This window comes from Cololabis saira, chromosome 9, assembly GCF_033807715.1.
Source record: "Cololabis saira isolate AMF1-May2022 chromosome 9, fColSai1.1, whole genome shotgun sequence".
NCBI lineage: Eukaryota > Metazoa > Chordata > Actinopteri > Beloniformes > Belonidae > Cololabis > Cololabis saira.
The window spans coordinates 46951312-46965074 of NC_084595.1; the positions used below are offsets into that span (position 1 = coordinate 46951312).

Here is a 13763-nt window from a genome sequence, read left to right on the forward strand (position 1 = left end):
TCTTCCTTGGATGTTTCATTGGCGACGAGGATGGGATTCGAACCCATGCGTGCAAGGGGAAGCTGGAGCAACAGGCCGAGCCAGGTTTCGGAGCAGCGAGCCCACGTCTCACCAGCTCCGGGGCCCCAATGCTTCAGGTGCAAGGGGCGGCACTCACCCTCCGACTGTCGTTTTGCCTCCGAGACATGCCATGGCTGTGGAAAAAAAGGGCATCTAATTCGGGCCTGTAGATCCAAAGGAAAGCCCACCCCGGTTCAGTCAGGTCCCCAGGGCAAGGCAGTGGGGGGGAGGTCCCGTAGAGCACATCTATTGCGAGATGGGGGTAGTAGTAGCTCTGAATCAGAGCAGGATATGTACTCCATGCATGCTTTATGTATGGTAGGACAGAACAATCAGAAGGTGCCCCCTATCCTACAGTCAGTGTTTATCAATGGCACAGAAGTCCATTTTGAGGTTGATACGGGCTGTAGTGTTACCATTGTCAGTCAAAAGCAGTATGTTAAATCTAGCTATTATGCCCAAGTTAGACACCTGCCCAATAAAGCTGAAGACTTACACCGGCGAGCGGCTTCAGGTTAAAGGCATGGCCCGGGTCACTGTAACTCACCAGAATGTTTCTCGAGAGCTACCAGTTATCGTGGTGGCTGGCTCCGGTCCCAATCTCCTAGGGCGGAGTTGGCTCCAAGCATTAGCCATGGAGGTCCACTCCATTCATCAGGTGGAGTCTGCACCCAACAACCCCCCGAAACCTGGCTCCACCAGGTTAGAGGAAGTACTGATGAAGCATGACGCAGTGTTCAAAGACGAGCTTGGAACTCTGAAGGGCATCAAAGCGACTATCCATGTGGACGCGGAGGCTAAGCCGAAGTTCTTCAAACCAAGGTCAGTCCCCTATGCTGTCAGACCCTTAGTGGAAGCCGAATTAGATAGGCTTCTTGAAGATAAGATTATTGAACCAGTGACTCACTCAGAATGGGCTGCACCTATAGTGCCCATACTCAAGCCTTGTGGGGGGGTCCGAATATGTGGGGACTATAAAGTGACTGTTAATCAGGCCTCCAGTGTAGAGCAATACCCCATTCCAAGAGTGGAAGATCTATATCGCCAAGCTCTCTGGAAGAGAACAGTTTTCCAAGCTTGACATGAGCCACGCTTATTTACAGGTGGTGTTAGATGAGAGCTCCCAGCAGTATGTCACGATAAACACCCATAGAGGCCTATATACCTATAAGCGTTTGCCTTTTGGTGTATCATCTAGTCCTGCTATTTTTCAGAGGATTATGGAGGGGATCCCCCGGGGAATCCCTCACTGCAGTGTGTTTTTGGATGATATTCTTCTGAGTGGTCCAACAGAGGCAGAGCATCTGAAAACCCTGGAGGAGGTGCTACAGAGGATGGAAGACCATGGGCTGCGCCTCAAGTGACAGAAATGCTCCTTCCTCCAGGATGAAATAATGTATCTGGGGCACATAATTGACAGGAATGGGCTCCGCCCAGTAACAGAGAAAATGGCCGCCATAAAAGATGCCCCCACACCTAAGACTGTTTCAGAGCTGAAAAGCTATCTAGGACTGCTGAATTATTACCATCGTTTCCTCCCTAATCTGTCTTCCCTTCTTTCTCCTCTCCACTCCCTACTCAGGAAAGATGTTCGGTGGAGTTGGGGCCCAACCCAGCAGGCAGCTTTTGAGATGTCTAAAACTCTCCTTCAGTCTTCCCAGGTCCTGGTGCACTATGACACGAAGAAGGAGGTGGTCCTGGCGTGCGATGCCTCGCCCTACGGGGTGGGGCGGTGTTGTCCCACCGAATGCCAGATGGGTCAGAGAGACCTGTGGGGTTTGTATCTCGTACATTGACTGCTGCAGAACGGAACTATTCACAGCTGGATAAGGAGGGTCTGGCTGTGATGTTTGGAGTAAAGAAGTTCCACAACTATGTGTATGGCCGTAATTTCACCATAGTTACGGACCATAAGCCCCTCCTCAGTCTATTTAGTGAGGCTAGAATGGTGCCTCAAATGGTTTCGCCCCGTGTCCAGAGGTGGGCGGTGACGTTGGGGGCCTATAACTATGTGATGGTTTACAAAGCAGGCAAGGACCATGGAAATGCTGACGCTTTCAGCCGTCTGCCTGTTTCCTCCGGGGAGGAGGAGGGGGCGGATCCAGAGGATGGGGGTACGGTGATGATGTTAGAGCACCTTGATACCCCCCTAGTGACTGACAGACAAGTGGTGAGGTGGACCAGTCGGGACCCTGTTCTAGCCCGGGTGTGGGAGTATGTCGGGCGGGGCTGGCCTAGTGGGGTAATTAATCCCTGTTTTGCTCCCTATTACCAGAGACGAGATGAACTCAGTATCCAAGGGGGGTGTGTCCTCTGGGGGGCCCGAGCTGTCATCCCTACAAGGGGCCGTCCAGCCGTGTTGCAGCAATTGCACCAGTCACACCCCGGTATCACCAGAATGAAGGTAAACCGAAAAATGCCGACTCACGCTCCCCTGCATCCGTGGGAGTGGCCAGCCAAGCGATGGAGACGGATACACATAGATTACGCGGGTCCATTTATGGGACGTATGTTCCTGGTAATTATTGATGCTCACTCTAAGTGGATAGAGGCCTATCCTCTCCACTCATCGACCACGGCTGCCACCATTGAATGTCTAAGAGACTGTTTCAGCAGATTTGGACTGCCTGAGATGGTGGTCTCTGATAATGCGACTTGCTACACAAGTAGAGACTTTCAGGAGTTTATGGTCCGGAATGGTATCCATCATGTCACCACTGCCCCCTGGCACCCGGCCTCTAACGGCCTGCCCGAGAGGGCGGTCCAAACACTAAAATCCCTCCTGAAGAAGAGCTCAGGCGGTTCAGTGGAGACAAAGCTGTCACGTGCTCTGTTCAGTTACAGGATCACCCCCCAGTCTACTACGGGCAAATCTCCTGCAGAGCTGATGATGAATGGGAAGCTGAGGTCTACACTGGACCTTCTGCACCCAGACCTCCAGTCTCGAGTGCAACACAAGCAGTGGAAGCAGAAGGAACAGCATGATCAGCATGCCAGAGCCCGGAGTCTCCAGGAGGGGGCTCCCGTCTACACCAAGAACTTCAGTGCTGGGCCCAGCTGGATTCCTGGCACGGTGGAGTCGGTGACGGGTCCAGTGTCATGCACAGTGCTGCTTGGTAGTGGTCAGCGGGTAAGAAGACATGTTGACCACGTACGCCATCGTTCACCTCCCCCATCACCTACCCTATCACGCGCCGATGCTCCTATGGAGTTTCCCCAAGTTCCATGTCCTTCTTCATCCCCACCCATGGACATAACTACCGATCCCTCCGGGTATGAGCAAAGTACCAATGTGGAGTGCTCCCCACCTGACCCACCAGCGGCCACTCCACCAGCCCCACCAGTGCTCAGGAGGTCTGGCCGGGAGTCTCGTCCCCCAGACCGCTATGTGCCTTGAGGGACTTGATTCCTACAGGGCACTGTTTCAGACTGTCTTCATCAAGGATGGGAGGGTGTGATATTCTATGTCTTGTGTTCATGTCATAACCTGACCTGCCCACTAGAGGCAGCACTCTCTCTCTCTCTTCCATATAGGTGTTGACCTTTGTCTGAACCCGGGCCCTGTGAGCAGCCATTTTGGGACTGCTGTTTGGAATGTTTGCTCTCCCTGAATTGAGATAAAGAATTAACCTGCCTTGGTCTTTGTGATTCTTCCTTGGATGTTTCACGAAGTTATCCAAATGTAGATTTAGAGGACAAGCGTTCTGCTATCAGGCACCGTTACTATGGGACCAACTTCAAGTTTGGGTTAAGGACACTGACACCACCTCCACCTTTATAACAAAACTAAAAACTTTTTTTTTTAGTAAAGCCTCTAGTTAGCGTAAACTCTAGTGTGTAAAGGCCAGTAATGTAGTCCTTACTGCAGCTACAGGACAAGGCTAGAGCAGCTCTACTTAAGAGAGCTTAAACCTAGATATGCTGCTATAGACCTACACTGCAGGGGGACACCAACATAATCCACTGCTGCCCAACATGCTTCCTTCTCTCCTGTTCTTCAGATCAACCTTCAGCTATTAATTATGAGTATCTCATCACCACCATTGTTCTCCGTTGTTCTTGTAGTTTGTTGTGCTGGTCTGCCCTCTCCTTTTCTCTTCTGTGCATTTTTTCAGGCCAGAGCTTTAAGAGCTGCATGCTGACCTGCAGTCCCACCCTCTGATCATACCACTGCTGCATCCACCTGGCTGTATAGATGTCTCTGTTGGATACCTACTGACATCCTGACCTGCAGTCCCACCCTCTGACCAACTCTGTGTCTGCTGTCTACATCTGTTTATAGCCTATAGTCATTCCTGTAGTGCACCAACTTAACATTGTGTCTGTGTCTTTCTTCTCTCTGATCTCCCGTTTCCTGCTCTGCCCAGCAGCTGGCCTTCGACAGAAGGGTCCCCCCTTATGAGCTAGTTCTTGCTCAAGGTTTCTTTCCTCCTAAAGGGGAATTTTTCCTTGCCACTGTTCATCTTAAGGCTTTTCCCCCACTAGGGGAATTTTTACCTGCCATTGTTTATGTAACAATTGCTTGGAGGAGTGTGTTCTGGGTCTCTAGAAAGCACCTAGAGACAACTTGTGTTGTAATAGACGCTATGTCAATAAAATTGAGTTGAAATTAATTGAATGTTAGTGACCTGATATTCTGAACTAATTGCAGCTCAACTGCTCAACTGCCAATAAATTAAAGCTGCAAGCAGCGATGAACAGGCCCTCGCACCCTTGTGCACGTTCAGGCGTGCTGCAGTGGAAGCGTTTCTATGACTTGCATGTAGATGTCTTCAGGCCTGGACATTTAACGGATGACACCACCCACAACTCTCTATATCAATCCATTCAAAAGTTATGGCAGAAAGTTGGAACTATCAGATATCGAGCAATCAGCAGAAGGGACGGGGCTAATTTGGACCATTTAAGGTGAAGGAGTCAAAACCGAGTCCGATGACACCACCAACAACTCTTTATATCAAACCATTCAAAAGTTATTGCAAAAAATCAGAATTATCACATATCGACCAAGCAGAAGAAGGGACGGGGCTAATTTGTACCAATTAAGGTGAAGGAGTCAAAACCGAGTCCAATGACAACACCCACAACTATGTATGTCATACCATTCAAAAGTTATGGCAGAAAGTTGGAACTATCAAATATGGACCAATCAGATGAAGGGGTGGCGCGCTTTTTGGCGTCTATCGTCGCCACGGTAATGCTTTTGACTGAGAAAAGTAATGCGCATAGTCACAGGTTCGAGACGGACATTTTGATGTATAACGCACCTGGGTGCACATTACGGTTCGGGCGAAGAAACGGCCGAAGAAATGGCATAAATTGCACCAAAATTACACAATAAATTCAAAATGGCCAACTTCCTGTTCGGTTTCGGCCATGGCGCCAAGAGACTTTTCTTTAAGTTGCGATATGATACAGGTGTGTACTGATTTTCGTGCATGTACGTCAAACCCAACCTGATCTCACAAAAATCCGTGAAATGCCCACGACCTCTCACCACTATTTTCCGTGGCACCAGAATGGAAATGATAAAATTGTGGTGTGAGCACCACGGATATTGTACTATGCGAAGTCAATTGATATCCATTGTCATGATATATACACGGATTATTACATTATTATTATGTATATATTATTAGGGCCCGAGCACTTACAGTGCGAAGGCCCTATTGTAACTGTAGGAATTTTTGTCAAGCCTCTCTGCCCCCCTAAACGTGCCCCAAAAGTCTCCAAATTTTGCACGCAAGCCAGGCCTGGCGAAAAATTTGATATTTAATGGTTTGCATTAATGGGCATGGCAAAATCGCTAAACAGCGCCCCCTAGAAAACTTTGTGCCTCAAGCCCCACAATACGTTTCGACGTACATGCACGAAAATCGGTACACACCTGTATCTTAAAGAACTTAAAGAAAAGTCTCTTGGCGCCATGGCCAAATCCGAACAGGAAGTTCGTGAATTTTGAATTAATCGTGTAATTTTGGCGAAATTTATGCCATTCCTTCAGCCGCTTCAGAGCCCGAACCGTAATGTGCGCCCAGGTGTGTTATACATATAAGTGTGCGTCTCGATCCTGCGACGAAAGGCATTACTTTTTTCAGTCAAAAGCGTTACCGTGGCGATGCTAGACGCCAAAAAGCGCGCCCACCCTTCATCTGATTGGTCCAGACAGAAAAAAATGTGTGCCTCAAGGCCCACAATACGGTTTGACGTACATGCACGAAGATCGCTACACACCTGTATCATGTCGCAACTTAAAGAAAAGTCTCTTGGCGCCATGGCCGAAACCGACAGGAAGTCAGCCATTTTGAAAATTTCAAATTAATCACGTAATTTTGGCGCAATTTATGCCAATCCTTCGGCAGTTAATACGGCCCAAACCGTAACGTGCACCCAGGTGTGTTATACATCAAAATATGCCTCTCCATCCTGCGACGACGCGCATTACTTTTCTATTTCAAAAGCGTTACCGTGGCGACGCTAGACGCCAAAAAGCGCGCCCCCCTTTCATTTGATTGGTCCATATTTGATAATTCCCCAAATGTCACCAAATTTTGCACGCAAGCCAGGCCTGGCGATAAATTTTATATTTCATGGTTTGCATTAATGGGCGTGGCATGATGGCTCAACAGCGCCCTCTAGAAAACTATTCTCTGTCATAACTTTTGAATGGTTTGACATAAAGACTCGTGGGTGGTGTCATCGGACTCGGTATTGAGTCTTTGACCATAATTGGTGCAAATTAGCCCTGCCCCTTATTCTGATTGGTTGTCCCTATTTTATGCTATAACTTTTGACTGGTTTGACATAGAGAGTCGTGGGTAGTGTCATCGGATTCCGTTTTGAGTCCTTGACCATAATTGCTGAAAATTGGCCCGCCTCTTCTTCTGATTGGTTGTCTATTTTCAGCTATAACTTTTTTTTTCACATCTTTTTATTGGGAACAGATGACATACAGAAGTCAAACACACGCTACATGGTCCTCCATATTTTTTCCCCCATTTTTCGAGAAAGGCGTGCTAAAACCTGAACAGAGCAGCACTTTCCAACAACCCCCCCACCCCCCTCAACTTTAGAAAAATAATGTAAAAAGAAAACAAATAAATTAGTAAATAAACAGAATAAAACAAACAAAACAAAACCTGTAAGTGATAACAAGAGTACATAAAAAGGATGAAAAAGAGACTTTACAAAAGCAGCTAAATGAAATGAACCAAACACACAAAAACAAATTAAGTACACAAAATAAATAAATAAATAAATACAATAAAAAATAAAAATAACCAAGGGTGCTAAATACGAGTGATGCCCTGGGTGCCCACCTCACACCATGAGAACAAAGAATCAGCTAGGATCCAGAGAGGTAAGAGTATTCACATAGGTGATGACAGGCTGCCATCTTATGTAAAAGTTAGGAGTTGAGCCTCTATCTGCTATAACTTTTGAAAGGTTTGACATAGAGAGTCGTGGGTGGTGTCATTGGACTCGGTATTGTGTCCTTGACCTTCATTGGCCTGAATTAGCCCCGCCGCTTCTTCTGATTGGTTGTCCCTATTTTCTGTTATAACTTTTGAATGGTTTGACATAGAGAGTCGTGGGTGGTGTCATCGGACTCGGTTTTGAGTACTTGACCTTCATTGGTGCAAATTAGCCCCTTCTTCGGATTGGTTGATATTTGATAGATCCTATTTTCTGCCATAACTTTTAAATGGTATGACATACAGAGTCGTGGGTGGTGTCATCGGACTCGGTTTTGACTCCTTCACCTTAATTGGTGCAAATTAGCCTCACCCCTTCATCTGATTGGTCAATATGTGATACTTCCGATTTTCTGCAATAACATTTGAATGGTTTGACATAAAGTCTCGTGGGTGGTGTCATCGGACTCGGTTTTGAGTCCTTGAACATAATTGCTGCAAATTAGCCCCGCCCCTTCATCTGATTGGTCGATATCTGATAGTTCCTACTTTCTGCCATATCTTTTGAATGGTTTGATATAAAGAGTCGTGGGTGGTGTCAACCGCTAAATATCCAGGCCTGAAGAATCTACATGCAAGTCATACAAGCGCTTCCACTGCAGCACGCCTGAATGTGCAGAAGGGTGCGAGGGCCCGTTCATCGCTGCTTGCAGCTTTAATTAAAGATTGTGCCTGCTTTAAGTAACAATTATCCCTGAAGCAAGGCCTATAGTCCATGAGCATAAAAACAAACAAGACTAGAACAGTGCCCCCCTCCACTTAAAATAGTTTCTGTGGTCATTATAGCTATATATAATGGCGCTTTTTGTGGCCTTCAGTAGTGCTTCTTATTATGTGTAGTGAAATGCAGTGCTGCTGTTCCATGCTGCCCTTTTACTTTGTGGCAACATGGAGCCATATGCAAAGAGGGATGCTAACTTCAAATAAAGGCCTTATTTTGATCTAGAGAAATGATGAGATTTACACCGTAATTGTCATGGCATCATTATAGAATGTCCTTTAAAAAGATTTTCGAGATAATTTATTTATTGTTAATGTTAATGGTCAGATATGCATAAGCAAACTCTACCCCATGTTTCTCATCTGGCTGACATGTCCCCTGTGGATGATTTGATATCCAAAGTACTAAGGAAGCTGGTAAAACGCCCTGGGCATCAGGGCACCCAGATGGACATAGCTTGACCATGATCAGAGCTCAGAGATTGTCCTCCATCACCCTAAAGGCCACAACTTTAGTCTCTTTTACTCTGCCTTCCCTTTACCAGCACAGACAATTTTTATCTGTCTCTAAACAAAGCAGCCAAAAAAAAAAAAAAAACATGTCAAGTTTTTGTTAAATTTATCTGAAACACCATTAAAAGCAAGAATGGTAAAGCCGAGTTACTGTAGTTTTGTGAAATGTCAATAGTATGGAACTTTCTCAGGTAGATGGAGAAGGAGGGGGAGGAGATCAGAGAACCATACCCAGTGAGGGCCCAGTCTGCTGGGGGCAATGCTTCTGGCAATCCCCCTTACCACTACTCTGACCTGGAGGATGCCCCGGCCGCTGCACACTCCAGACCCGGTGGGCAGAATAGCTGTGTTGAATAACAACCAGCTGCAGATTTCTTGGAAAACTACATACATAGACCAGTAGTTGAAAGCAATACAGGAGTGAACTGTAGATGTGGGATTTTGGAGACTGCCAAATAATGTCTGTTTGAGAGGTTATTAATGTGGGAAAAACACTGAGATATCTGTAAAGTTTACTACAGGAGACAGGCTTGCACCAAAGAGTTGTTTAAACTGTGCCTGGTGGCACTTTCCCACTCTGCCTATGGTGTGATTGACAGCATCCAAGCGTTCTCCTTCTATCGACATGTTGAGCAGCTCCTTATAACATGTCATGTCAGTCATGTCAGTTGAGGCCAGGGGAACGTCAGTGACAGGCATGTACCCAGGTGTCTAAGCTTGCCTGGTCACATTATTAGCATGCTATTGGATGCCTTTAACTAGCCCCTGAGAACAAGCTCTCACCACCACTGGCATATAGCAATGTATCCACCTTCATGCCCGACCCCTAGGAGCTCCCATGGAGCAGCCAGAGACCTCTGACCTGTGACCTGTGCACTTCCTGAAATGCTGCACAGCTCTGGAGACCTTTTGACAATGCTTACTGGTATAAGGAATCAATCACCAGCTTGCTGTCTGGGCCTCTGTGTCAACTCATTTCCAAAGCCACAGCTATTGACAGTTTGATTTACAGTAAGGCTGTTGTAGAGAGAGGCTCCCTCTTTAAACATCTGATCGGTCAGCTGTGTCATTTCTGTCAAGACAAAAGCCAACAACCATAGGTTTATTAGGGCCCAAGCACTGACAGTGCGAAGGCCCTATTGTATCTGTAGGGATTTTTATTTTTAGGGCCCGAGCACTTACAGTGTGAAGGCCCTATTATATCTGTAAGAATTTATTTCCTTCTTCCGTCTTTTTGCCCACCTGAACGTGCCCCGAAAGTCACCAAATTTTGCACGCAAGCCAGGCCTGGCGAAAAATTTGATATTTAATGATCTGCATTAATTGGCTCAACACCGCCCCCTAGAAAACTTTGTGCCTCAAGCCCCACAATGCGGTTTTAGGTACATACACGAAAATTGGTACACACCTGTATCATGTCGCAACTTAAAGAAGTCTCTTGGCGCCATGGCCGAACAGGAACAGGAAGTGGGCCATTTTGAATTAATCGTGTAATTTCGGTGCAATTTATGCCATTCCTTCGGCAGTTAATGCGGCCCGAACCGTAACGTGCACCCAGGTGTGTTATACATCAAAATGTGCGTCTCAATCCTGCGACGATGCGCATTACTTTTCTTAGTCAAAAGCGTTACCGTGGCGACGATAGATGCCAAAAAGCGCGCCTCCCCTTCATCTTATAGGTCCATATTTGATAGTTGCCCAAAAGTCACCAAATTTTGCACGCAAGCCAGGCTTGGCCAAAAATTTGATATTTAATGGTTTGCATTCATGGGCGTGGCCTAATGGCTCAACAGCGCCCTCTAGAAAACTTCGGGCCTCGAGCCCCACAATACGGTTTGACGTACATGCACGAAAATCGGTACACACCTGTATCATGTCGCAACTTAAAGAAAAGTGTCTTGGCACTATTGCCGAAACCGAACAGGAAGTCGGCCATTTTGAATTTATTGTGTAATTTTGGCGCAATTCATGCCATTTCTTCGGCTGTTAATGCGGCCCAAACCGTAACGTGCACAAGGGTGCGAGGGCCCGTTCATCGCTGCTTGCAGGTTTAATTATTATTATTATTATTATTATTATTATGGATTTGCATGTAATGTGAATACAGTTTTGTCGACTAAATGAATACTGACGGACCATAACTCTGCCCTTTAATTAGATTGCATTGAATTGGTAAAAGCCATTTCTGTCAAAAAATAATAATAATTTAAGAGTCATAGAAAGCAATTGCACACTCTGGATAATTCCCATAACATTCAGAAACAATCCACTGATGAAGACTTGGAAACCATTGTATTTTTATAAACTTGAATGTAGAAATGATCGCAAAAATGTTCACCCATAACATAATTAAGCCTCTCTCTGCAACGTCTCTCCAATTCCATTGCAGCTAACTTTATCTTTTTGTCTTCCCTCCCACAATGTCCCGACCTCCACTCACTTATGCTGCACAGCTCAGGATCAAAGTGTCCCACTCCTGCCGATTTCAGTGAACTTTTCAGCTCCACTTCCTTCCCCTCTCTCCACCTTCCACCTGCCATCCACTCGGCTGCATTGATTTCATGTTAAGGCGGCTCACATTGATTTTCACGCAGGTTCATGGCGCATACTGCTGCTTCCTCCATCTCCGTAGTACAGTGGGAGGCAAGGAAAATCATTTTTGACAGTTGCTGTTGAGAAATGCAGCAAAGGGCGTCCTCACCACCCCCTTGTCTACTCTCAGCCTTCACCCTGAGTTGGTCATCTCATACTTTCTGTACCACCACCTAAACCTGTTTTGTCTCCTACCCCATATACCTTGCAACAACATCATCACCTGCTCATACAGCATTTCAATGCCATATTGCATCCATATGCTGGAATGGAGCCAGATTCATTGCTCAGTCTTTGCTAAATAAATAGACAAAGATAATGATTCTTAAGATATTTCAGAAAATAATTTTACTTAGAATATACTGATATTTTATAGGAAGATGCCCTCAGATGCTCACAGAATTTTCAATATCATTGAAAAAGGGTGTCAGCATTTCAGCTTCCAATTTTTTAAATCTAGCGAATTAAAGTAGAATTAAAGTAGAAATGTTAACCCTACTCTGCAATAATGGCATTATATGGAAAAAGTAATGCACTAAAATTAAGTGTAAATAGGTTCTGAGATAGATTTATGAAATTCTTATATGGAATTGACAATTAAGTTTGGTTATGGATTTAATGTTTAACTGAATGAACCAAGCAGCCAGTATTGGCAATTTCTTCAATAGAGCTTTAACAGGGAATAAAAATTGATTTTAAATGTTCAAATGTTTCACAAAAGTGCTAAACTCCTCTTCAATATTTACATCTGTCTCTTTTTGGTATGGCAGTTGCCAAATAAACCCCCAGATCTGGTGGGCAATATAATAACTGTCAAGCAGAAACACCTTTGACATGTAACATGATGCTTTAAAGGCATCATGAGGCTTTTTCTTTTTTTTGTATAAATGATGAGTATAAATCAGTTTTTTTAACTTTCAGACTGTTAGCTTTTACTGTGGCTCTTGGCAAAATAAAATTAGATACCTACTTTGTTTGTCCATAATACCTGCAGTTCCAATGCCTGTCTCCAGAGGGTTGAGTATCCAAGCAGATGAGAATATCTGTAACTGTTCTGTACTTTGACATTGATCTGACAACTTGTTACAAAAGAGTAGAGGCAGGAGGAAACCCCCCAATATTATACTCATCTCTGTCTTTGAATCTTTTTTCTTCCTATGGCTGTCCTGCCTTTTTCTACATCTTTCTATGAGCTTACATGCAGACTGTGACCTTTGCTCTTGCTCTCTCTTACTGTAATGTGTACTGGCCAGGCTGACATAGGCCTGTAATAGGCACTAAATGGACATGCCCTTATAAGTCTTACATTAATGAACATGTGTAATGTAGTGTAATCAAATCAAATTGACTAAGTGTGACAAATAAAATGTTGTCAGTAACAACTTATTGTGACATAAGCAGATACTTATTACTTACTTATTATTTACCTACTTACTTATTAGCTGTTATTGTAATAATTTATGTTATGATGTCAGTAAGTCAAGATTTTAGGAATTTCAAATGTTTCGGAATCTGAAAAGCAGTGACTTTAGAACTAAATCATGATGAATGGGATGCCTGGGTCTGGGGCCCTCCGTTGTCGGGCCCGCGCGGGTGTAGCTCTGTTGGCGGGTTCCCTCCCTCCGCGCCCGTCTCCGGTCCCCCCCACTGCCTCTGCGGCGGGGCGCCCCTCTGGTCCTGGAGGGTCGCTTTTGTGGGGGCGGTTGCGCCTGCCCGTGTCGGCGGCCGGGGCGGCTCTGTCTCTCCGGACAGGCTGGCCCCTCGCCGGGTTGGGGTCGTTGGCCTGGGGGGTGGGGGCCTCCTGGCCACATGTCCGGCCCGGACCGGGTGGCCGGGGTCTGCCTGCGTCCCGGTCCGCCGCCGTGGGTTCCCTGGCTGCCTCTTCCCATGTTGTGGGGGCCCCTCGGCTGCCACTGGAGGGGGGCGGGCCTCGCTGGCGGTGGGTTGCCTCCCGCCCTCTTCTCGCCCTCTGTGGGGTTGCGGATGGCCTGGGTTCCAACCCCCCCCCCCCCCCCTCCCCCACTATAGATACACTTCAGGTGGAGCTTTGATATGATTATTACACACACACACATGCACGCACGCACGCACGCATGCACGCACGCACGCACGCACGCACGCACGCACGCACGCACACACACACACACACACACACACACACACACACACACACACACACACACACACACACACATATCCACACATACATACACGTAGCCACATAGATATATACACACACACACACACACTCACGTGTACACACACACACACACACACATATACATATATTCATACATGTATACATACACACACATAGCCACACATACAGTGCCTTGCGAAAGTATTTGCCCCCCTTGAACTTTGTGACCTTTTGCTACATTTCAGGCTTCAAACATAAAGATA

At 46.1% G+C, this 13763-nt stretch overlaps 1 pseudogene; it reads left to right on the forward strand.

Moving 5' to 3' along the window:
• Positions 1–514: 514 nt before the first annotated feature.
• On the forward strand, positions 515–3457 carry LOC133451327 (uncharacterized protein K02A2.6-like; annotated as a pseudogene).
• Positions 3458–13763: the final 10306 nt, after the last annotated feature.